A 24,109-nucleotide genomic window follows, 5' to 3' on the forward strand; every position below is an offset into this window, starting at 1 on the left:
TGAAAGGTGACGATAACAATGTGGATATTGATTGCAGCGGGCATTTCTGTGAGATGGCTCCTTTCTCCCACTGAGGTTGCACTTTAAGATTGGATAATCTTAGGTGTCGGACCCTTAACTGTGCCTTTCATATTTTGAGTCATTTTGTGGAATCTTCTAATGTTAGAGTGCAACGTTTGCCTAACATTGGCTGATTGTTACTGTTTAAACATTGGCTGACTAGACATCAAACTTTTATCCTCAAAATGGCCCAGTCAGGTCTGGTTAAATGTGTAGCATCATTTTTACCTGACAAAAAAAGAAACTATATCTAGAACTGCCAACCTATAACTCCGCAGACTCAAACTAAACAAAATTAAGATAAAAATACATCAGGAGGAGAAGGAAGTAAAGACAATATAGAAAATTCAACCAACGTGGCTCAGTTTGTAACTCATCAAATGTCCACCTAACTTCTCTGATATATCATTCATATCTGGTTTTTAAATATTATAATATTTGCCTTATAAACCTACTATTACTCTTTGAGCAATTTAAACAACTAGCTTGAATATTATTCCTTTGATTTGTTGCCTGGGCCTAATGTTTCTAGTGTTTCTTTGGAAGCCAGAAATTACCTGTCCTCATCTTCAACTATATCCTCGGGCTCCATAACTCATTCTGATTTTGATTGCTCTGTCATTCTGTGACTTTGGATAATAGGCCAATATTCTAGGAATTACTATTATATTTTATTAATAAGAGCAAGAAGAATTTATAGCAGTGAAACTGAAGGATTTGCAAGTGGAACTCACATATCTCCTATAAAATGTGTCTCTATGGGTCAGCCCACGTGATGGGTGGAGACAGCACAAGCTCCTCACTTCCCTTGGCAGCCAGGTGAGCAGCAGCCAGATCCTTGCTCTGGGGACCATTGGCTGAGCCTTGCTCAGGGCTTCTCTTAAGGAAAATATGTGGGAAGGGAGTGTGACATGGAAGACTTACTATGAATGGGGTGGCCACTCACACCTGCAGGTGGGGTTGTGGTCACAGCTCCAGACACGGGCTGATAAAGGAGAAGGCTATGCACTTTTTGCAGTATTTCTCATGATTTTTTCCTGATAAAGAAATATGAATACCTACCTGCTTATCATAACAGATGTATTTTGGGCCTGGTGTGGTGGCTTACGCCTGTAATCCCAGCACTTTGGGAGGCCGAGGCAGGTGGATCATGAGGTCAGGAAATTGAGACCATCCTGGCTAACACGGTGAAACCCCATCTCTACTAAAAATACAAAAAATTAACCGGGCGTGGTGGCGGGCGCCTGTAGTCCCAGCCATTCGAGAGGCTGAGGCAGGAGAATGGCACGAACCTGGGAGGCAGAGTTTGCAGTGAGCCGAGACTGCGCTACTGCACTCCAGCCTGGGCAACAGAGTGAGACTCTGTCTTAAAAAAAAAAAAAAGAGAGAGAGATGTATTTTGGAAGTACTGATAACCACACAGCTTATATTTTGACTTACTTCCCTTGCATTATATATTCTTGTGTGATTTTTTGTTACATAGTTAAGCTTATTCTATGTATACAGTTCTTACATTCTTTTAACACTGCATTGCACATACCCAAATAATTAAGGAAAACTCTTCCTAAATATCATTTTAGACAGCTTCATTAATGTGCTATCAGAGAGTTAAATCAGTGCTTACTTACCTCTCTGCAGATTTACTGCCTTTCAGAAGACCCGTTCCCCACAGCGGAATCCTTAAAGCACTGGGCTTGCGGAAATGTCAACCTCCAGGTTCATCCATCAACTACAGGTCCACCCTTTGCTAGGCTTGTGGCTAAATCTTCCATGTAGCAGTGGGTAAAATGGAAGTAATAATAATTAGTGGCGCAGAGTTGCTGTATCATTGAAATAAGATCAGTGCTATAAAGCATCCGGCACACAGCAAATGCTCTTTAATCAATTGAAGTCAGTTGCACTAGAATTTCAAGTGTCTTCACACTTGGTGTTACTTCTATCTGGAATGCTTTCCCCCTAGAAATCTGTGTAGGACTCTGTTTTGTTACCTTATTAAAGAAGCTTCCCAGAACACCCAATTCAAAGAGGGATCATACCTCATTCTAACTCTGCTTTATTCCTTATCATAATCCTTATCACTGTCTGGCACATTATTTATATGTTTATCTAGTTACAGCCTGTCTTCTTAATCTAGAATGGAAGCTTTCTAATGCAGGGATTTTTTAAGTGCTTTGTGCCCTGTCATATCCCCAGCATCTAGAATACCTCTTGGCATGTAGTAGGTGTTTAATAAGCAGGTATTTAATGAGTGAATAAACTGCTTGGGCACTGGGGGTGAGATATGCAAAGTCTGGACCTCACACTAGTCTAACCTCTGAGAATATGACTCTGGAATCTGTTTTTAAGAATTTTCTTGAGTGGGGCATGGTGGCTTATGCATGTAATCCCAGCACTTTGGGAGGCTGAGATGGGAGGATCGTTTGAGGCCAGGAATTCAATTTCAGCCTGGGCAACATAATGAGACCCCATCTCAACAAAGAATTTAAAAAATTAGCCAGGTGAGGTGGCAAGCACCTGTAGTCCTAGCCACTCAGAAGGCTGAGGTGGGAGGATTGCTTGAGCCCAGGCATTTGAGTCTGAAGTGAGCTGAGATTGTACCACTGCCCTACAACTTGCACAACACAGTGAGACCCTGTCTCAAAAAAAGAAAAAAAAAGTTAGAATTTTCTCCTCTGGAGATTTTTATGTCTTCTAAAAATTGTGACCTGCTTTCTTAAGTTGTAGTTCTTTTACCAATTTCATTTTATTGAAACAATCCTTGCAAAATCTGATTCCATTTTCCTGTTCTCATTTCAAAATCTACTTGATTCTAAGTAAACAACAATACTTTAAACAACAATAATGTTACTATCTACAATGGGTGAAACACCTTGGTGTACTCATTACTACTCAGCTAATTCACTGAAAGATCACAATGACAGGAAAGCCATTTTTTTAGTGGTGAACAGCACTCATGTGCGTTTGTTCAGGGCAGTCATTCTGCATGGCCACATTGCTTTGAGGACACTAAGGAGACAAAAGTGAGGCAATCCTTGGTGCGTTTCACACAAAGCTCTCTTCCATCTTCCTCTTTACTCCTGTTCCCTGACCTGCCCCTCCCTTTTTCCTCACCTTTGGTCACTGTAAGCCTTCTCCTGTCTTTTAATTTCTGAAATGGTCAAAACCACTGCTAAGGTCCAAGGCCCCAGGATGTGTGGACCCAGGCTCAGCGTGGGCTGGACCTGCATGAAAGCTTGGAGCCCATTGGTTGGGGGAAACTCACCTGGTTTCTGGACAGATCCTCCCCAGGTAACAGCCTTGTTGCCTTTGCATGCATTTACGAAATAGGTGCGTGGGAGAATGTTCCTCATAAGGGTGTCCTGAAACTTGAGTAAAATAAAGCAACTAAAAATCTTAAGTCACTGTCTGCTCATCAGAAACATGCAATGACAGAAAGCGAGTCCTGTTTTGAAAAACTGACGTGACTTCCTCTCCTTTCTTCCTCTGGAACGATCCTTTGTTGAGGTTGTGTGGTTCTGTAACTCTTTGCAAATTATTTCTGCAAATATGTACTGGGGTGAGCCTTGTGCTAGGTGCTGGGGCTACGAAGATGTGACTGTGGTCCTTGCTTTGGGATATCCTAGCAATTGTAATACAATGTATTATAAAGTTGTATTTTTGTGTTTACAAGTTTTGGATGCAGACTCAAATCTGACCATTTTGAGTCAATGGGGAAGGGCCAATTTGAAGAACAGCATATTTCAGGGTAATCAGTCTCATTACTTGACATGTTCTAGAAACTCGGGAAGCGCAGATTTGAATTAAATTGAGTTTAATCTTCCTTAAATACATGCTGTAGTTGAAACCAGGTTAACAAGTGTTATAGAATAAAGAGATCCTTGGTGAGAATCAGTTAAGAATGACTGTAATTAGTGATGGTTTATCATTGTCAATTTAAATCCTTGGGTGTTCCTAAAGTACTCAGGGATGCTTAAAAACTCTTTGTCCTCTTAAGAGGCTTTAAAACATTTTCTCTACAATCTTGTTGACACAGTTAATTAACAGTTAGAACAACAGACACAAATGCTTACTTCCCTAATTGTGCTGGGGTAAACCTCAGTCACAGCATAATTCTTTCCAAAATTCCAGTGTGTGAAAAACACATGAATGAGTGTTGTAGGTCATCTTAGCGTTGGCTAGTAATGAGCTGAAAAAACACTTAACTGTGGCTCACTCACGCCTGTAATCCCAGCACTTTGGGAGGCTGAGGTGGGCGAATCACGAGGTCAGGAGATCGAGACCATCCTGGCTAACACTGTGAAACCCTGTCTCTACTAAAAATACAAAAAATTAGCCAGGCGTGGTAGTGGCGGGAGCCTGTAGTCCCAGCTACTTGGGAGGCTGAGGCAGGAGAATCGCTTGAACCTTAGAGGTGGAAGTTGCAGTGAGCCAAGATTGCGCCACTGCACTCCAGCCTGGGCGACAGAGCGAGACTCTGTCCCCCACAAAAAACCCCAAAAAACAAAACTTACTCGGGCGTCTCCTCCAACTCTCTAATCCTGCTCTACCTGATGGCTTTTGTTTAAAATGTTTCAGATTTCTTTTTTTTTTTTTCTTTTTTTCTTTTTTTTGCGCCATGGAACTGCTTTTACATGTAACACCTCTGACATCGGATCTTAACCCTGAAATGAGCCATTAATTAGGGAGTTACATATATATATATAGTTACATATATATATATTTTATTTTATTTTTATTTTAAGTTCAGGGGTACACGTGCAGGTTTGTTACATAGGTAAACTTGTATTATGGGAGTTTGTTGTACAGATTATTTCATCGCCCAAGTATTAAGCCTAGTACCCATTAGTTATTTTTCCTGATCCTCTCCCTCCTCCCACCCTCCACCCTCCAGTAGGCCCAAGTGTGTGTTGTTCCCCTCTATGTGTCCATGTGTTCTCATCATTTAGCTCCCACTTACAAGGGAGAATGTATGGCATTTGGTTTTCTGTTTCAGTGTTCATTTGCTAAGGTTAATGGCCTCCAGCTCCATCCATGTTCCTGCAAAGGACATGATCTCGTTCTTTTTTATGGCTGTACAGTATTCCATGATGTATATGTGCCACATTTTCTTTATCCAGTCTATTATTGATGGACATTTAGGTTGATTCCATGTCCTTGTGATCGTGAATAGTGCTGCAATGTACATATGAGTGCATGCCTTTATGATATATTATATTCCTTTGGGTATAAACCCATTAATGGGATTGCTGGGTCAAATGGTATTCCTGTTTTTAGGTTCTGAGGAATCATAGTTCAACCATTTTGGAAGACAGGGAGTTATATTTTTTATGGCCACTGTTCCTGATAAAGGAAGTCGGTGTAAGTGTCTTATCTGTGGATTGGGACTCAAAATATAAATAGAACTCACAGGCTGAAATATTTATCGTTTGAATGGAACCAGCTGTACATGTTGCAAAATCTGTATCTTTTGTTCTCATACCCAAATGTGAGTTTACAGTTATGTGGAAGTTTGTTTGTGAGTTTGTTGAAATGCTCTGAAGGGAGGAAGAGAGTGGAGAAAGGGGGATGTTAGGTGGACTGTGGGGTGTCTGAAAGTGTGGCTCTGGGAACGTTCTAGAAATCTCCAGGGCTGTGGTGAGCACTGTGGCCTGCCCATTTCTCTCTAGGCAGAATTTCATGTTTCTCTTTTTTATGGACATGAGTCAGCTGTGCTGGGATTGGAGAGGTTCTCCCAGACCCCTTTGCCTCTGGGCTGCCAATTCATTCGGATCCTTGGCCAGCCCCCTGGGGAGACTCAGCTTTGCTGCAGCTTGCTCTCTCTGTCATCAGGATGGTGGGGAGGAAGGATGTCCTTACAGTCCAGGAGATACACCAGATTCTAATGACGTGAATATAAGCCTTGAGTAAACACTTAAAAAACAAACAAACAAACAAACAAACAAACAAACAAACGACAGTTGTGAATCGAGGGTGAATTCACATTGACTTTTCTTCGCCACCAAATGTATCCAGATGCGGGGAGGTGCTCAGAGATGAGGAGCCTGGATGGTCCCCAGACTGAACCTGCCTGCAACATCAGCATCATCTGACTGAACTTGACAGAAGCACAAATTCTGCATTCTCTGGTCCCTCCCCAGACCTACTTCGACAGAAACTCTGGAGCTGAGGCCCAGAAATCTGTGATTTTAACAAGCCCTTTGCGTGATTCTGTTGTAGCGGAAGTTTGAGAACCGCTGGTTCAGAAGTATATTAAATCTGGGTTTGCATATTCCTCTGTTGCACACTAGCAGTGGAATCTTAGTATCCACGTCTATGAGGTGGAGACAATATTCATTCACTCAACAAATAAGTATTTCACACCTGCTCAGCCCAGATAGTGTGCTCAGCTCTGGGTACACAACACCGCTGAAACCAGGCAGGACCTGACTTCACAGAGCTTAGAGACAGACACTGAGCGAATCATCACAAAATAAAAGTATGATGACCGACAGCAGTAAGTGTTCATGGGGAATGAATCATAGGCTCTTGAGAGTTTGGAACAGGCACATTGGACCTAGTTTGGAGACTCAGGGTGGGGCTTGCCAGCCTAATGCTGTCATTTTGAACATTTCCCATCCAAGGTGACTCTTGGAAGTAGTTTCTGACAGGCCAAGGCCATTTTTGTCAGTTTGTTCTGCCCCATCCGGTTGGGCATGTGGCTTGCTCAGTGCCCCCAGCCTTGGCCCCCTCCGCCATTTTGAACGCCATCTTCATCTCTGTGTGGAAGTGGCATCCAAGTGAGGTCCTCAGACTCTTGGAGTGAGGCCTCCCAGGCCTACCTCCCCCTGCCTGGACTGTAGGCTTGTGAGGAATATAATTCCCTAGCAACAATTCTTTGCCGTGTCCTTCTGCCCCCAATTTCTTTGCTTGGGTCCTGGCTGGCTTCCCACTCTCCACTCTAACCAGAAAGCAACCCTGCTTTATTGCAGGTTTCTCCCCAGGTCTGAGCTCCAAGTGCCTGGTGGCTGATGCCTGATGTCGGTGAGGGCAATACGGTTTTGTTGCAAATCTGACCCATTGAGGCGGGTCACTGGGTGCGAGCTTCTAGCAGCCCTGTTGTGCAGCCTCTGGAGCCTCCTTGGGTTTGCTGTGCCTCCTGATGGAGTCTTGACTACAGGTACCAGTGCTTTCCCATCATTGGGAAGGACACTGTCAGGCTGGCTGATTGCCAAGGAGATGCTGGTCCTTCTGGGCTAGAGAGGAGAGGGCCATTATCTTTTCGAGTTGTTAATCTTGTCCTGTCCTTGGAGCACAGAACCAACTTTCAAAACTGGAAACAAACACACATGCACAAAAACAGTGGACCCATTTGTTGAGCTGAGAAGCCCTGTTGCCAGGAGGGTGGGGAGGCAGGCTCGTCCATAGCACCTCTGTCTATTTCAGATGTCCACTAAAGAAGAGTTTGCTTTCTAAGCACCAAACTCTAGATGGGTCTTGAAAATTAGAAAGGAATTTATCTGGTTGTCATTAGTCTCTGCTGCCCCCAGATTCAGCAGTCCCAAGGCCCTGAGGAATTTCAGGCTGACGCGTTAGATACATCCTGGGCTTAAACCAAAGCAGGGTACACTGGTGTAAAGTTTAGTCTAAAGCTGCCTTCTTACATATTTTAGTTCAGCCTAAAGGTTTATCCATTTATGGTGAACTGTAACCTCACTGAACATGTAAACAGGCTGTAACCTACCCTTGTACCAATCACAAAGTTTCAGCCAATCGCAGGTGGCCAACTGTTCAAGCCGTGTTCACCTAAGGCCAACACCGAGCTGTAACCAGTCGAGCTGTTTGTATACTTTACTTCCATCTGCTACATGAAACTTTCCTTTTTCTGTCCATAAACTCTTTCCAACCCTGTGGCAGCGCCAGTCTCTGAACCTACTCTGGGTCCATGGTTGCCTCTATTGCAACCATTCTTTGCTCAGTGAAACTCTGTTAAATTTAATTTGTCTAAAGTTTTTCTTTTAACGCTGGGCGGTTCCTTAGGACCACCCAGCATTAACAGACCACCTTGCTGGGCAGGGGTCCTGTACTTGTTCTTGCTGCCCTGGGCCTGTTCTGGTGAGCCTGAGGCCCGTGAATGTGCGGTGGTCTTCCCTGGGACCCCCAGATTCTGCTGATGGCCACAGCCAGCTTGTGTGCAGGTCTAGGCTTTCTGCGTTCTGTCCTTTCTCCACTGCTTGGTAAGAACCCTGACAGGTGGCCTGGATCTTATTTGTCCCTTATTTGGGGGTAGACCCTATTTCTTCTCCGCTCATCTAATGGCTTGGCTTCTTCTTCAAAGCAGATGGGCTTCCCAGATTGAAGGCATCATTGCTTCTTGACTGCTGGGCCCGAGGTGAACCCAGACTGCACCCCCAAGGCCCATGGCTGTCCATCCTGGCTGCACAGTAGAGTCAGTAGGGGGAAATTTTTAAAACTATATAGGGCCCAATCCCACTTAAACCATTTAAAACAAACTGTCTGGGGATGGGAGTTGGGCATCGATATTTTTTGAAAGCTCCCAGTTGCTGTACCCTGCTGCCATGTTTGAGAACCATCTCCTCAGATCCATGGCAAGCAGCCCTAGTTCCTCAGAGGCCATTCACGTCAGTTACAATTATTTATAGGCAGGGTTTTTAAAAAGGATAAAATAACAATAAAAAGGGTTTTGATTCCCAAGGGGTTACTGCAGCCATCATTGCCTAGCAAGTGCCCAGCCCGTTCTAAGTTACAGAGGCGAAGAGAATTGAGGCAGTTCCGGCTCCTGGGGTTTTCATCTGGGGGTGGAGACCTAGGTAAGAAAAATCACCAAATGTATAATTAAAAACTGTGGGTAAATGCCAAAGGGGGCTAAAAGAGCGGTTCCTCCCCAGGGTTGGGCGAGTATGGGGTGGGGGCAGGGCTGTGGTTAGGGAAAGATCCCCCGGGGGGGGAAAACATTCGCATGGAAATCAGAGGGAAGAATAAGGCGTCCCAGGTGGAGGAGGGAGGACCAGCGGGTTCCTGGCAGAGAGAAGAGTGTCTGCAAACCCCTGAGGCAAGAGGAGCCTGTGTCTTTGAAGGTCTGAACAAAGGCTCATTCCACAGAGTCAGGAAAGCAAAGGGGGCAGTATTTGGGGAAGACGCCCAGGAGGAAGCCGGGGGTGGGGAGGGGTTGGGGGGCCCAATTGGCCAGGCCCTTCTTGATGCTGAATGGCAGGAGGACCTTGAAGAAGTGACAGGGTCAGAGGTACCATCCAGAAAGATCACCCTGATCAGAGCTGGGAGAATGGAGGTGCCGGGCAGGAGCAGATGCCAGGGCCTGCTTGGAGGCAACTGGAATACTCCAGGCAAGAGGATGGAGTCTAAGGCCAGGGTAGGAGAAGGGGTTGGGAAGCCCTGCAGGGGGTAGAATGGACTCAAGATTTGAAATTGGGTCAGGGAGTGGGAAACAGTGTCAGTCATGACACCCTGTGTGCTGTCTTGTGGACCAAATGGATGCTGGTGCCATTGACTGCCATAGAATCCTGGGGAGTGGCCAGAGTGAGGTGGCAGAGAGAGAGAGAGAGAGAGAGAGAGAGAGAGAGAAAGAGAGAGAGAATGTGTGTGTGTGTGTGTGTGTGTGTGTGTGTATGACCGCGTGTTTGTCTGAGATGTGTGTATGTTAATTATTAGCCCAGGCCAGGCGCAGTGGCTAACGCCTGTAATCCCAGCACTTTGGGAGGCTGAGGTGGGTGGATCACCTGAGGTCAGGAGTTTGAGACCACCCTGGGCAACACAGTGAAACCTTGTCTCTACTAAAATATAAAAAATTAGACAAATTAGTCAGGTGTGGTTGTGGGTGCCTGTAATCCCAGCTACTCAGGAGGCTGAGGCACGAGAGTTGCTCAAACCTGGGAGGCAGAGGTTGCAGTGAACAGAGAGAGTGCCAGTGCATTCCAGCCTGGGCAACAGAGTGAGATTCTGTCTCCAAAATTATGATGATAATAATAATAATAATAATAAGCCCAGTTTGTGGTCAGTTTAATAGATGAAAATGAGAAAACAGAATTTTTCTTGTTTAGCCATAAAATATTATCTGGGCATATTTGAGAGGAATGAGGAGATAATTTTCTTTTTTAAAAAATGTTTTAGTTGACAAAAAAATTGTGTATATTTATTGCGTACGTGTTGTTTTAAAATATGAATACATTGTGGAATGGCTCCACTGAACTAATTAAGATATGCATTGCCTCACATGCATATCATATTTTTGTGGTGAGACTTAATATCTCAGGAGTAATTTTCAGGAGTAAAATACATTGTTATTAATATAGACACCATGTTGTGCAATAGAACTCTTGAACTTTTTGCTCCTAATAGAAATTTTGTACCCTTTAACCAACATCTCTCCAACCTCTCCCTCCCCCAGCCCCTGGTAACCACCATCCTGCTCTCTACTTTCATGCTTTCGGCTTTTTAGATTCCACATGTAAGTGAGATCACGGGGTGTTTGTCTTTCTGTGCTTGGCTTATTTCCCTTAACTTAAGGTCCTCGGTTTGCATGTGGAGGAGACAGTTTTCTAATCTTTAATCCTTTGACTTTGTGGAGTGTTTCCAGTCGCCTGAGTGGTTTTCCATGCATTTCCCATTCTGTCTCTTCTTACACTCGGGCAGACATTATCATCATCTCGACAGTTTTTAGAGCAGGGACTGAGACTCAGAGAGGTAAAGCCTCTTGTCCAAGATCACGCAGAGATCCAAGACCTCTGAAGTCTCTTGTCCAAGACCACCAGAATGTTGGAATCTGCCCTTCCTTTGCCACCGTTTGCTGCACAGCCAGTGTATGCTGGGCACTTTTCTAGGTGCTCGTCTATATAAACAACCTGTAACAAGCACTCGGGGTCCCAGGGCCAACTTAGAGCTTGGGACCCTAGCGCGCTAGTAATAAATAACTCTCTGCTGTGAATCTCGTGTCGGTGATCCTTCGCGGCGACCCCTGCCCAGGAAGGAATCGACAGTTCGGTTCCAACAGTGCCAGAGGGCACTGAGCTGAGTCTGGTGTTGGGAGGGGTGGGTCTGCGGCCCTCTCCTCCCACACCTGTGGGTTCTCTTCTTGCCCCGAGTGGGACAGAGGAGACCCGGCTGAGGCAGCGCTCGGCGCAGCCCCCACACTGCCTGCAGGGTGGCGATGGGGATCTGGTGACTTCTCTCTGTGGTTGTGCAGGTCTTGATGACTCCTGTGCCCAGAGCTCCTGCCCTGGACAGCGGGGGCTCAGAGCGGCCCATTCCCATTGTAAGGAGACTCCTCTCTATGCTGGAGGGTACAGCCTGGCAGTGTTTGCCTCACTCTCTCTGCTGTGTTAACAGAAAGGCAGGGTGCTGATGCACGTGGAATCTGGGCAGCCTTGGACATCCACCCTTGAACTCAAAGTACGCACACCTTCCTCTTCCAACTTGGACGCCGGCTCCCTGGGTTCATCTTGGCCTTGGCCCTGTCCTTCTCAGGTCTAGTTCATTTCTTTTTGTCATCAGGCTGCAACTCCCATCCAAGGAAGACTGGGCAGAATCTGATAATGAATAGATTTCACTGACAGTTAGATTGATTGTCTAATCTGGTTGTCATGGGGGCCAGCAGAGACAACAGCATTGAGTCTTCCAGCGCTGAGGACAAATAGGTCAGAAACGTGCTCTTGGGTGGCCCCTCAGCCAGTCCATCTCCAAGACACCAAAAGACTCGGTATTTTGCAGCCACCTGGGGTTATGGCAAGGATGATGTCAGGTCCCGGAGGGTGTCTCTGAATGGCCCCTTCTGCTCTTGATTTATGAAAAGCATTTTGGCACATGCTTTTCCTCTCTCGTCTGTTGTCAGACAGCCTGAGGAATCCACTCCCTTCCTCCCCGTCCTGTCTCGAACCTCAGCAACACTCTGGGAGGTCTCTCAGTGGCTCCTTCCTAGGTTTCACAATCAAATCTTTATTCCAGGTGATTTATTTCCAACCTAGATACCAACAGCACACTTTGGGATGACTATAAAGCTGACTGCAAGGACATCTCAGCCAGGCCCAGGCAGTGGTTGGAAGTCTTAGGATGGAAGTGTGAGAGTTAAGAAATGATGTAGTTCACTTGGAACATTTTTCAGATGGGGAAATGGAGGCACAAAAGGGGGAGGCATGTGGCCTGAGACCCTTACAGGCATGGGACACATCCTTTTCTGGATCCTGCAGCTCAGTCTTTTCTCCACATCCCAGGGACCTGCTGACTCTTCATAACATCTCACATGTTCACAGCAGCATACATGTACCAGCTGCTGTCGTCATTTGTGATAACTGCACGCCATTGGCTGCAGCCCGGCTCAGAGAAGCTCATGACCTGATTCTGAGGGACTGGTAGGAGCAGACGCTGTGGACCATGTTTGCAAGGGGCCAGGCTCTCCTCTGTGTGTGGTGAATTCGGTTGCTCCTCGTGACTGCCCGTGAGGAAGGCATTGCTATTATTCCCATGTTACAGATGAGGACTCTCTGGCACACAGAGGGAGAAGAGTTCGCTCCACATCACACACCCCAGAGTGGCAGAACCAGGATAGGATTCCACACAGTTGGGCTTTGACAAGATGTTCTTAGCTTCTACGTGATGTGGCTTGCGAGTCAGCTCAGCTGGTGTTCCTGAACGAGGTCTATTGCGAAGGAGCATGGAAGGTTCCAGCAGAGTGCAAGAGGTCTGTCTCATTTTGGAAAGGCAGACCGACAGGGAAAACCACGTAAAACCCTCGCTGACTTTTCTGCGTATGTTACACGGAGTGTGGGTGCTTTGTGCTCTGTACAAAATAATGGTTTTTGTCAGACAGGGACGAGCTGCTGATGGAGGAACACCTTTCTTCCTAGGCTTTCCCTGCATCAGACACAGCCTTGTCATCCTGCCCTGCCCAGTAATTTAGAAGAATAGCAGTAATGATGATAGCCAAAGCCAGCTGGATCCTCAGGGAGAGTCCTAGGAGGCAAACTATAATTATCTAAATTAGACTCTGAGGGGGACTTAAGTTTTACAACCTGTTGTTCTCTGCCACAAAGAGGAGTGTTGCTAATGTCTCCTTTTACTGAAAGTGTGCCTTGCAATGAAGTGTCTTATGGCCAATGTTCATATGGAAAAAACGACACTTTCTTTTCTTTCTTTTTTTGCCAAAACCTGTTCAAAGAGTTCACTGTATCTCAGGATGGTGAAGGTTGAGAGGACTTCTAGAAAATTCCAGAAACTTATGAAAGTTTCCATGTTTGTGAAATAAATGTTTTGGCTTTTTCCTAAATTACATTCCCATTAAGAAGCAAGTAGTTCTTGTGTATTCTTCCATCTCAAAGTAATCACTCACCTATTTCACCAGGTATTTTTTTTTGGAGTCTCAATTGGCAAATTTCTACAAAGTGCTCTTCTTCACAAGAGTTCCTGTTACCTCAGGACCAGAGGTAACCATGAAGCTGAGGGCAGTGGGGCAGCCTCACTAGTGAAGTGACTCCCTCCCGCTCACAGGCCTTCCATGGGGCTCACACCACACCTCAGCAACATTACAAATGCCAACCTAAGTCACAGGGGTTGACTTCGGACATTGTGGTCAGGCAGACTTGTGTTTAAACCTAGGCTTTCACACTGGTTGATCGTTCAGCCACATGCAGGTTACCTAACCATGTCCCATGTGGCACAAAGCACTTGCCTGAACACTACACTGGGAGGCTTGACTAAACTTTAGCCTGGTGTCCACCTGCACTAGCCATGACTCTGAGGGCTACTGACCCCAGCCTCGTGCTGAGTTTGGGCTCAAAAATTGCAGTGCTGTCAAACTGCAGAATCTCTATTGCCCAACATAGACTTTTGTCTTGCCAAATAATTTTTAGTAATTTTCCACTCATCCCCTTTTATGTAATTTTCCATTTCCCCGTAGCCCCTCTAGTCTCTTTTTTTTTATTCCCCCCTTTTCACATCCCCATAATCCCTTTTAGTTCCCTCTCTGTTCTCCCTTTAGAAACCTCTGTACCTTTGTGCTAGCTGGATTTCAGTTCAGTTATATTGGAATCTCTTTCCTCTAAGGCAGTGGACTGACAAAATGTTTCGCCACCTCTAATGTGTGTCTGGCACTGTCTGGCATTGATGAAGGCTCAGCTTATGCATGTGTAACATGAACAGGTGAGTGTCTCTTCTTCTAACTTGGCACTACTTAGTGATATAATAACAGTAACATGTTGTGGGCCATGATGATTTATCTCCCAAAGTGGAAACCACATTGGTTGAATGTGCAAATATCAGTGCTGTACTGAGTTGAAAAGACACCCCAAGCTGGGCGCAGTGGCTCATGCCTGTAATCCCATGGTGAAGCCCCATCTCTACTAAAAATACAAAAATCAGCCGGGTGTGGTGGTGTGCACCTGGAATCCCAGTTACTTGGGAGACTTAGGCAGGAGAATCGCTTGAACCCACGAGGCAGAGGTTGCAGTGAGCTGAGATTGAGCCATGACACTCCAGCCTGGGTGACAGAGCAAGACTCTGTCTCAGAAAAAAAAAAGAAAAAAGACACCCCAAATACTCACAAGCGAAGTGATACTGGAAAGAGTCTTCACATTTACCAGCTAAAGAAGAGAAACAAGGGAATCTTAAAAGTGAGAGGGCCGGGCGCAGTGGCTCACGCCTGTAATCTCAGCACTTTGGGAGGCCGAGGCCGGCAGATCACGAGGTCAGGAGATCGAGACTATCCTGGCTAACACAGCGAAACCCCGTCTCTACTAAAAATACAAAAAATTAGCCGGGTGTGGTGGCTGGCGCCTGTAGTCTCAGCTGCTGGGGAGGCTGAGGCAGGAGAATGGCATGAACCCGGGAGGCGGAGCTTGCAGTGAGCCGAGATGGCACCACTGCACTCCAGCCTGTGCGACAGAGCGAGACTCTGTCTCAAAAAAAAAAAAAAAAAAAAAAAAATGAGAGCAGCAACAGCACATGAAAGGCAGAGTTGTGAATAGAAGAGTGGGCTTGGGTAACAGAAAAGAGGCAGGCAAGGTTGGGATTAAGGGCCCTGTGTATCAGTGTGAGGTGCTTGGATTCCATCTTTAGGGCAACAGGAGAGCTTAAGCCACAAGGTGAGTTTTGCTTGCTAGGTGGTGCTAATAGGAAGAGCCAAACCATAAGGCAGAAAAGAGGTGGATTTGCTCTTTTTGGTCAATATTAAGGATTTCTGGTCCAGTCCCTGGACAAAGTTTATAATAGATGACAGAAATGGGAGAAGGTCTTTACTCAGGAAAATCCTCAAATCCATGGGAAAAAAAGATGGCAACTTCTAACAAAATGGGAAAAGGATATAATGAGGCAATTTTTAGCAGAAAAACCTCCATCTTATCTCAAATAATAAACATATGATGAGGTGCTTAATATTATTACTAATAGATGAAAATTAAATGGCCACAAGCTACCACTTTACATCTGTTAGACTATACCTTTATTAGAAAGCTGGATAGTGCCAAGTGTGGTGAGGGTGGGAGATCCAGGAGCCTCCCCTCACTGCTACAAGGAGACTGAATTGGAGAGCAAGCAAATTGAGTATTGCATACCCAAGGAGGCTGCATAAACTGGAATCCTTGAACAAAGATGTTCTTTGCTGTGTTATTTGTAGAAGTATGGAGTTGTCTCTCAGCTAAGAGATGAGGCTGACAAAGTGCTGTGGATGCACATGAAGTTTAACGCATCAATTATAGGAAACAGATCAGCCGGCCAACAGCAACATCGCTGGATCTCAACAACACAGTGTTAGTGAGAACTCTAGGAAGCAAAATGAATTATCTATGCCATTTATATAGATTAGAGATACACGCATACAAATATATACAGCTTTTTAAGGAATATGTACAAAAAGCACTCTATTAAAGAGAATGAAGGTTGCCCAGAGGCAGGGGGAGGGGAAAGGGAGTGAGGGGATGGAGCTTAAAGGCAATAAATAAATAATAAGAGTAAAACCTTGCATGGTTGCAGTTCTCAGACTGAGGAACATGAAGATTTTTGCCTTTGGCACTGAGGTTAAACAAAAGCCATCATTTTGAGGAAAAGGACCACCTTTGTGTATGTACTTTATTGGAGTCTGGAAGGATGCCACATATGCTTAAATAATTATTTTATTAATAATCCCTTATAATTTTTATCGTGTTTTCCAAGCTCCTTCCTATAGGTGGATCAATTTGACTGTTACAATGACTATATAAATAGTGGGGATATTTTTAGAAAATGAGGAAACTAAGCCCACTGGGGCAAAGTGACTTGCCTAGAGTCACACAGCTGGGAAGTGTGACTCAGACCTTGGACTCTTAACCCTTGTCCAAGGTCTCAGGTCCCCAGGAATTATCACTACATCAAATGGAAAATCATTGCTCCTTTAAGGAAATTGAAATGATAAATGTCATTTGCTTTGGATTTTTTTCACATGGACTTTTCTGTTTTCACTGCTTTTGTTGTGCTTAGATTTTGTGTTTGTCATTGTTAGGAGAGAAATTTTGCTACTTGCTGTATATCATGTCAATGGCTGTTGGCACTACAACATAAAGTCTGTTAATGGGTTTAGCGGAACTAATAGGAGCTATTTTTAATTTAAAAGTGTCTTTATGTATTTTTCTTATTTCAAACATAACTTATACTCCATTGGAACTCTCTTTTTTTCACCTTCCAGAGATAACCACTGGTAAGAGTTTGGCTTATATTCTTCAACATTTTTTTCCCCCAAGAAACTGAAATTTGAATTTTCTTCTACAGGTGAGGAAAAAAAAGTAAAATCTCTAACTGTATTAGTGATGATAATTCTGAGAAGACAGGCCCATTGAGCCAAGTTGGAGGATATGTTTCCTGAGGCTGGAGATGCAGAAATACTTGACTTTGCCTTCACAAAGCATCCTGACATTTTTAGATGCAGCTGCACTCTATGGGCCGGAAGTCGAATTCCCTGGAGGGCTAGAGCTTTCAGTATTTTGGACATATGTGAAATCAGCACGGGGGCAGGCAGTAGGTTAACTTGAAGAGAATTCCAGTTACAAATTTAGCTCAGCTTCTAAAAAACACTCCCATCAAAGAGAGATTCCTGGTTGCTGTGGAACTGCATCCCCTATGGGATTTTCCTTGTGGAGTTAACTAGACACAGTTGTTACTAGGTAGCAGGACAACAGATTTGCTTAAGATTTCCTCGATTTTGGCAATTTGATGATGGGTGACTTATGTGGTATTGTGAACATCTGTTGGCTTTACATTTTGCCTGCCAAGCATCCATACTCTATTTTTTCTGGTATCCATACTCAATTTTTCTTCTGGTTCACCACCTATACCAGGTTGAATAATGCCTCCCTCCCCACCCCAATTCATGTCTACTCGGAAGCTCAGCATGTGACTTTATTTGGAAATAAGAGTCTTTGTGGATATAGCCAGGATGAGGTCATCCTGGATTAGGGTGGGTCCTAAGTTCAATGACTGGTGTCACCATAAGAAGACCAGGAGAAGATAGAGAAAAGGAAGCAGAGGCAGAGACTGGAATGAAATAACTGCAAGGGAAAGAACACGGAGGATCAGGATTGTCAATGCCGCCGGGAGCTAGGAGAGAGGCCTGGAACAGGCTCTGCCTCAGAACCTCCAACAGGAACCAACTCTTTGAACACCTTGATGTTGGGTTTCTGGCCTCCAGGACTGGGAGAAGATGCATTTCTGTTAAGTCCCCTAGTTTGTGGTATTTGTTATGGCAAATTAATATACCTCCCATTTACCCTGTCAAAATGATCTGGAGGCTAGTCTCTGTTGTGCTGGGCTTCTATTAACTTCAGTAGGGAAGGCACTAGGTTCAGGAGGCTGAAGAAGAGACCCAGAGTCCTCAAATGAGACATGGGGTTTTATTAGCAGGAAACTTACATACACAGTGGTCCAGTGGTGGTGGGCTGGACCGGAGAACCACAACTGCTTCCAAAAGCATGTGGTTTATACAGCATTTTCACCTAGCACCCTCCTGCTAACAACCTCCACCTGGCAACCTTCATTTAACTCAGAACAAAGGGCCTCAATCCCCTGCACGGGCCCTGTGCATTCCACGCATCAAACTGGGGACACAGTGTTTCTCATAGCTAAGAAATGGATAAGGGTTGGCCCCTCCCATTCCTGAGGATCTTTGGAACCCCAAACACGCATCCAGGTGCATCTGCCATGCAGGGTCATTCTCAGAGTATGCTCAAGTCATCACTGTCAGGTACGTCTACCTTACGGGCTCCCACCCTGTCTCCAGGATAGTCGTGTCACACAGAACTGAGCAGGTTACTCAGGACAAACACATCACTTTGCCTGGGCTGATAAGAATTAGTCCTGGAACTCTTTTTGGGTTATTTGGCAAAAAGGCTCTCCTTTTTATGCCAGATCAGCCAACCTGGAGCTGCTGGAGGTCATCTTTTTTACCACACTTAGAGAGCCTGCCTGGAAATGAAGCAAATGCCAAGGAAAGCAGAACAGAAAGATGGAGACACATCCCTGACAATATCACTTAGGTACCTAGATCCAGCTATGCCTGAACCCCATGAACTGTTCAGTTAAGGGAGCCATAATATCCTGAAGTTTGAGTGGGGGTTTCTATCACTTCTAGTGAAAGGATCCTTACTAGTAAGTGTGATTTGGAGACAAGCATTCATGCTCATGGTCATTGAATGATAATCCTCAGAAGCTCCTAGTTGACCCTGTTGGATTATGGTTGCATTATCTCTGGAGAGATAAAAATGGAAAACCAACAGAAAAAAAGGAAGCTGACATAGGAAAAGGAAACAAACATTTGAGTGCTCAGTCCTGTGCTAAGCAGTTGACTTAAAGTCTTCCCTCCCCTTCCTTCCTTCCTTCCTTCCTTCCTTCCTTCCTTCCTTCCTTCCTTCCTTCCTTCCTTCTTTCCTTCCTTCCTTCCCTCCTTCCCTCCTTCCCTCTTTCCCTCTTTCCTTCCTTCCCTCCCTCCTTCCTTCTTTCCTTCCTTCCTTCTTTCCCTCCTTCCCTCCTTCCTTCTTTCCTTCCTTCCTTCCTTCCTTCCTTCCTTCCTTCCTTCCTTCCTTCCTTCCCTCCCTCCTTCCTTCCTTCCCTCCTTCCCTCCCTCCCTCCTTCCCTCCCTTCCTCCCTCCTTTCTTCCTTCCCTCCCTCCCTCCCTGCCTTCCTTCCTCTTCCCAACAAGTTTTGTTGTCCATAAGTTACAGAGGAGTGGCTTCAGACTCAGAGTGCCATTCAGGTCTGCTTGATTCTAAACCCACCTGCCCCATCACCTGGGGAAGGAATAATGTTGTTGGGATCCCAAATCCTCTTTGAACATCCTTACAGGGGGTGTCTCTCTTGCTTTGCTGAAGGCATTGCCTTGGATTAAGCTCCAGCCCCGCCCTTCACCCACTCAGGAGCTGGGCTGCCTCCCACTCTATAGGGAAGATGCTGATTATTGCTCCATCTTGCAGGAGAGGAAACAGAGGTTCTGAGAGTTAAATACCTTTCTCAAGGCCATGCAGTCAAGAATGGTCCAGGGAAGAATTCAAACCTGAGCCCTCCCTATTCAAAGTGTGGTCCATGGACTAGCAGTCTGGAGTCATCTAGAAGCTTGTTAGAAATGCAGAATCTCAGCCCCCTCCCCTCCCCCTCCTGAGCCCAATTCTGTATTAGAATGAGAACTCCAGTGACTGGTATGCACGAAGAAGTTTGAGAAGCGGTGATGCAGCCCTTGCCATCCAGAGCACCAAAGTCTCCAGGCGGTGGGGGACCTACATATAGTGTGTGCCCTGCTGCACTGGGCTCCCTCACACCAGCTGGCTCATATTGTCAAAAGGAAAAAAGTCCTGGGTGAGAATTGGCAAGCCCTGGTGCCCTCTCCATGGGGCTGGGAGGGTGGAGGGTTTGGCTACTGAGAGGCTGCACTGAAGGCCTGCAGAACGGGAGGTTCATCTGGCTGTGCAGGGTTCACCCCAGCCCATCTCAGGCTGCATCCTCACCACCTGGGCCCAGCTGGAGGGCCAGCTGCATTTTCCACAAGGGATTATGCCCGGATGGCTTCCCACAGCAGCTCTGCGGATTCCTTGCTAACCCCCTCTGGGAACAAAGGGCTTGGAGAAGGTCCACAGTCCTTTTTGGAGGGTGGGATCAAAGTGAGAGCCACATCTGTCACAAGAAACGTGGGAACAGCCTCTTGCCAGGAGAGATGGGGAAACTCTTAGTCCCTGGCTGGGTTTGATACTTCATGGCTGGAGTGCTTTTCATGGCTGTTGGGTCAGTGGCTGCTGATGGTCATTGAAGTCAGCTGAACAGAGAGCTTTCCTGCTTGTGCCCGTGGCCACCTGAAGAGGCGTGGGTGCTGTTATTGGCTATGCCTGGAACAGACCAGGGAACCTGGAGTTAGAACACTGGAGAGACCGTCAATAGCTGGGCAGTTAGTGGGGGCCACTGGCACTCACACCCAGGGCATTCTGCCTCAGATGCCGGTTTCTGTTCTGAGACACTCTTGGATGTCATAGAGCAGAACAGCTGAGCAAAAGGGGGCACTTCTCTGGATATTGACATTTTTGTGGATGATGGGGAGGATCCAATAATTTTATTAAAGAAACCATTTAAGATTCACTTCTAACAAGCTCCCAGGAGAGGCTATTGCTCCTTTGCAAAGTGAGTGTCAGGGTGGTGCACACATCTAACTTCGTGGCCTCGGAAAGCCACTTCTCTGTTTTCTGTCCTGTCAAAGCGGGTAATAGCATCCCCGGGAGGGATGAGGCACCGCCCTCATACATCAGTGGTGCTCTTGTTGCCCAGGCTCATATTGGGATCACCTGGGGGAACTTTAGACGCTACTAAGGCCTGGGTTCCTCTTTCCCGGACACTGATTTAGCTGTTGGAGGTATGGTTCGGGGGGCTTAGGGAGGCGTGGACTTCTATGTGCAGTTGAGAACCACTCTCCTGAAGGCAACTCTGGCCAAAGAAATGCAAGAATCCCCATCACTTTTGGAGTGTCGGAGACACTTTACATCGGTGCTCCTCTTAAGTATGTTCCATGGACCAGTGCTTCCTCAGAGCTATTTGTTAATAGGCTGGCAGGAGAAGTACGGAGATAGAGAGTGCCCAGGAACTTCCATAGCATCTCAATACTGCCAGACCTCTGAAGATGTGATCAGGGGCTCATCTCCCTGAACAGGGTGTAGACCAGCTCCAGGGCTGCCAGGCCCCTGTGGGGAGGTGCACAGCCAGGATGAGCTGCAAGTGAGTCCTGGGCAGGGGAACATGTGTCATTGTGCCAAGGACTAGACATAGAAGAACCCACTGGTCCTTCATCTCACCACTTCCCTGTTATCTCCTGAAATCTCACAGTCACTTGAAGTAGGTTTTTTGTTTGTTTTTGTTTTTTTGTTTGTTTGTTTGTTTGTTTGTTTGTTTTTTGAGACAGATCTCGCTCTGTCACCCAGGCTGGAGTGCAGTGGCGCGATCTCTGCTCACTGCAAACTCCACCTCCCTGGTTCACGCCGTTCTCCTGCCTCAGCCTCCTGAGTAGCTGGGACTACAGGCACCCGCCACCACACCCAGATAATTTTTTTTTTCTCTGTATTTTTACTAGAGCCGGGGTTTCACCATATTAGCCAGGATGGTCTCAATCTCCTGACCTCATGATCCGCCCACCTCGGCCTCCCAACGTGTTGGGATTACAGGCGTGAGCCACCGCGCCCGGCCAAAGTAGGTATTTTCATACTCATCTGCAGATGAGGAAACTGAGGCTTGGAAAGGTCAAGCCACCTGCCCAAGGCTAGGTATCTAAACCAAGGTAGGGCAGGGCTTTGTGAGTATGTTACCAGTGTAGTCATGTAGGACTCCACGCTCTGGATTTAATGCCCTGTGATCGCGATCTTGAAATTCTTAGTAATTTTATTTTTGAGCGTGTGTTTTGTAAGCAAAGTTCCATGGGACAGTGGAGCATGTGGTGGGGCTTGGAGCCTCGACTGCTGCCTGGGCCTGCCACCCTGTTTTGTACCTCCCCACTTCCCCTGTAAGGGTTTTGCTTCCTCACTCTCTCCTGGCAACTGCTGCCACCCCCATCCTCAGGGGCCCAGGATGAGGGTGCTGGACTGACATGCATGCCCCACGCACAGAGCCACGAGACAGGCCCTGGGCAACTATTAGGGACTGCATTCGCCACACGGGTGAATCCCCATGCTCGAGGGGGCACACCATTAAATAGCAGGTAAAAAATACCATGACAGCTTGAGAGAGAGGCTGTAGAGAAAGGAAAAAGCTCTTTCCCTGCTTTTTTTTTTTTTTTTTTTTTTGAACAAAGCGTTTTGCATTTTCATTCTGCATCAAACCCTGCAAGTTGGCTCTGCATATGGCCAGGATTTTTTTTTTTTTTTTTTTTGAGACAGTCTCACTGTTTCCTAGGCTGGAGTGCAGTGGCATGATCTCAGCTCACTGCAACTTCTGCCTCCCCAGTTCAAGCAATTCTCTTGCCTCAGCCTCCCGAGTAGCTGGGATTACAGGCATGTGCCACCATGCCCAGTTAATTTTTGTATTTTTAGTAAAGATGGGGCCAGGCGAGTCTCAAACTCCTGACCTCTAGTGATCTGCCCACCTTGGCCTCCCAAAGTTCTGGGATTACAGGCATGAGCCACTGTGCCTGGCAGGGCCAGAACAGCCCTCATGGGCCATGCTCTGTTTTCTTCCTCTACATGATTGCTCTGTTGTCCAAGGACTGCACTGCCCACTGCTACATGAAAGAGGCCAAATGACAGTTTCTTCTGGTAGGAAAAGTCATGGATTTGAATTGGTTTTTTAAAGTCACTGAACCTGGCTGCTCTTGGTCAGTGCAGGTGGAACTTGGGCCTCTCTCTGTGTGCTAGACTCTAGGATCTTCAGGAGGGAATTGCTTCATTATGCCAGCTAGTCTCATATCAGACTCTGATTTAGGGGGATTAGAGGCTCATTCTTTCGTAAAGAGAATAGTGCTTGAGACCCTGTGGCCTTGAGTCAGGCAGACCTGGGTTCAAATCACAGCTCTGCCACTTCTTTTATTTTTTATTTTTGAGATGGGGTCTTGCTCTGTTGCCCAGGTTGGAGTGCAGTGGCATGATCTTGGCTCACTGCAAGCTCCACCTCCCAGGTTCACACCATTCTCGTGCCTCAGCCTCCCAAGTAGCTGGGACTACATTCGCCTGCCACCATGCCCAGCTGATTTTTTTATATTTTTAGTAGAGACGGGGTTTCGCCATATTAGCCAGAATGATCTCGATCTCCTGACCTCATGATCTGCCCACCTTGGCCTCCCAAAGTGCTGGGATTACAGGTGTGAGCCAACGTGCCCAGCCCCAGCTCTGCTACTTCTTAACCTTGTAGTCTGGGACGGATCTCTTAACTCAAGACTCGGTTCTTAAATGCTGTAAAATGAATCTCCTTTGTGGGGGTGTAGTGAGACTTTGAATAGCTAGAGAATTGCTGCTTAGGCCTGGATACTCGACATGTGGTTTGTAGCCCAGCAGCATCAGCATCACTTGAGAATTTATTAGAAATGCAAATTCTTAGGACTTAGCCCAGATTTTCTGAGCCAGAATCATTTAACAAGATTCCCATATGATTTGTGGGCACATTAATGTCTGAAAAGCACTATTCTCAGGGCTTCCAGAATGAATTTCAATGTTGGACTCCATCATATAGATCCATATTTAAAGACTTCTGGGGACAAAATAATTCTCAGGTGTCCTACCTTAGCTTACGGTTGGCAAACTCCTATTTATTCTTCAAAACCTTGCTCAATATTTTCCCCTTGGTCATACCTTGCCTGATTACTGAGGTAGTCAATCATTCTCTTCTCGTCACTACTTCATCACATACAAACATCTAATACTGCATTTATCATATTGCCTGATGAATGCCTTGTACAGGTGAGTCTCATCCCATAGGCTGTGAATTTCTGTGAATAGCAGCCCAGCAGTGAGGATGAGGATGATGGCAATAGCTGAGATGAAATACATCAGCTCACCTAAGGGGTCTGACAACAGGACTTGAGAGCAGAGTTGCGTTGTGGTCACCCTGGACCCCCATGTACCCAGAT

This window comes from Macaca mulatta, chromosome 7 (genome assembly GCF_049350105.2).
Source record: "Macaca mulatta isolate MMU2019108-1 chromosome 7, T2T-MMU8v2.0, whole genome shotgun sequence".
NCBI lineage: Eukaryota > Metazoa > Chordata > Mammalia > Primates > Cercopithecidae > Macaca > Macaca mulatta.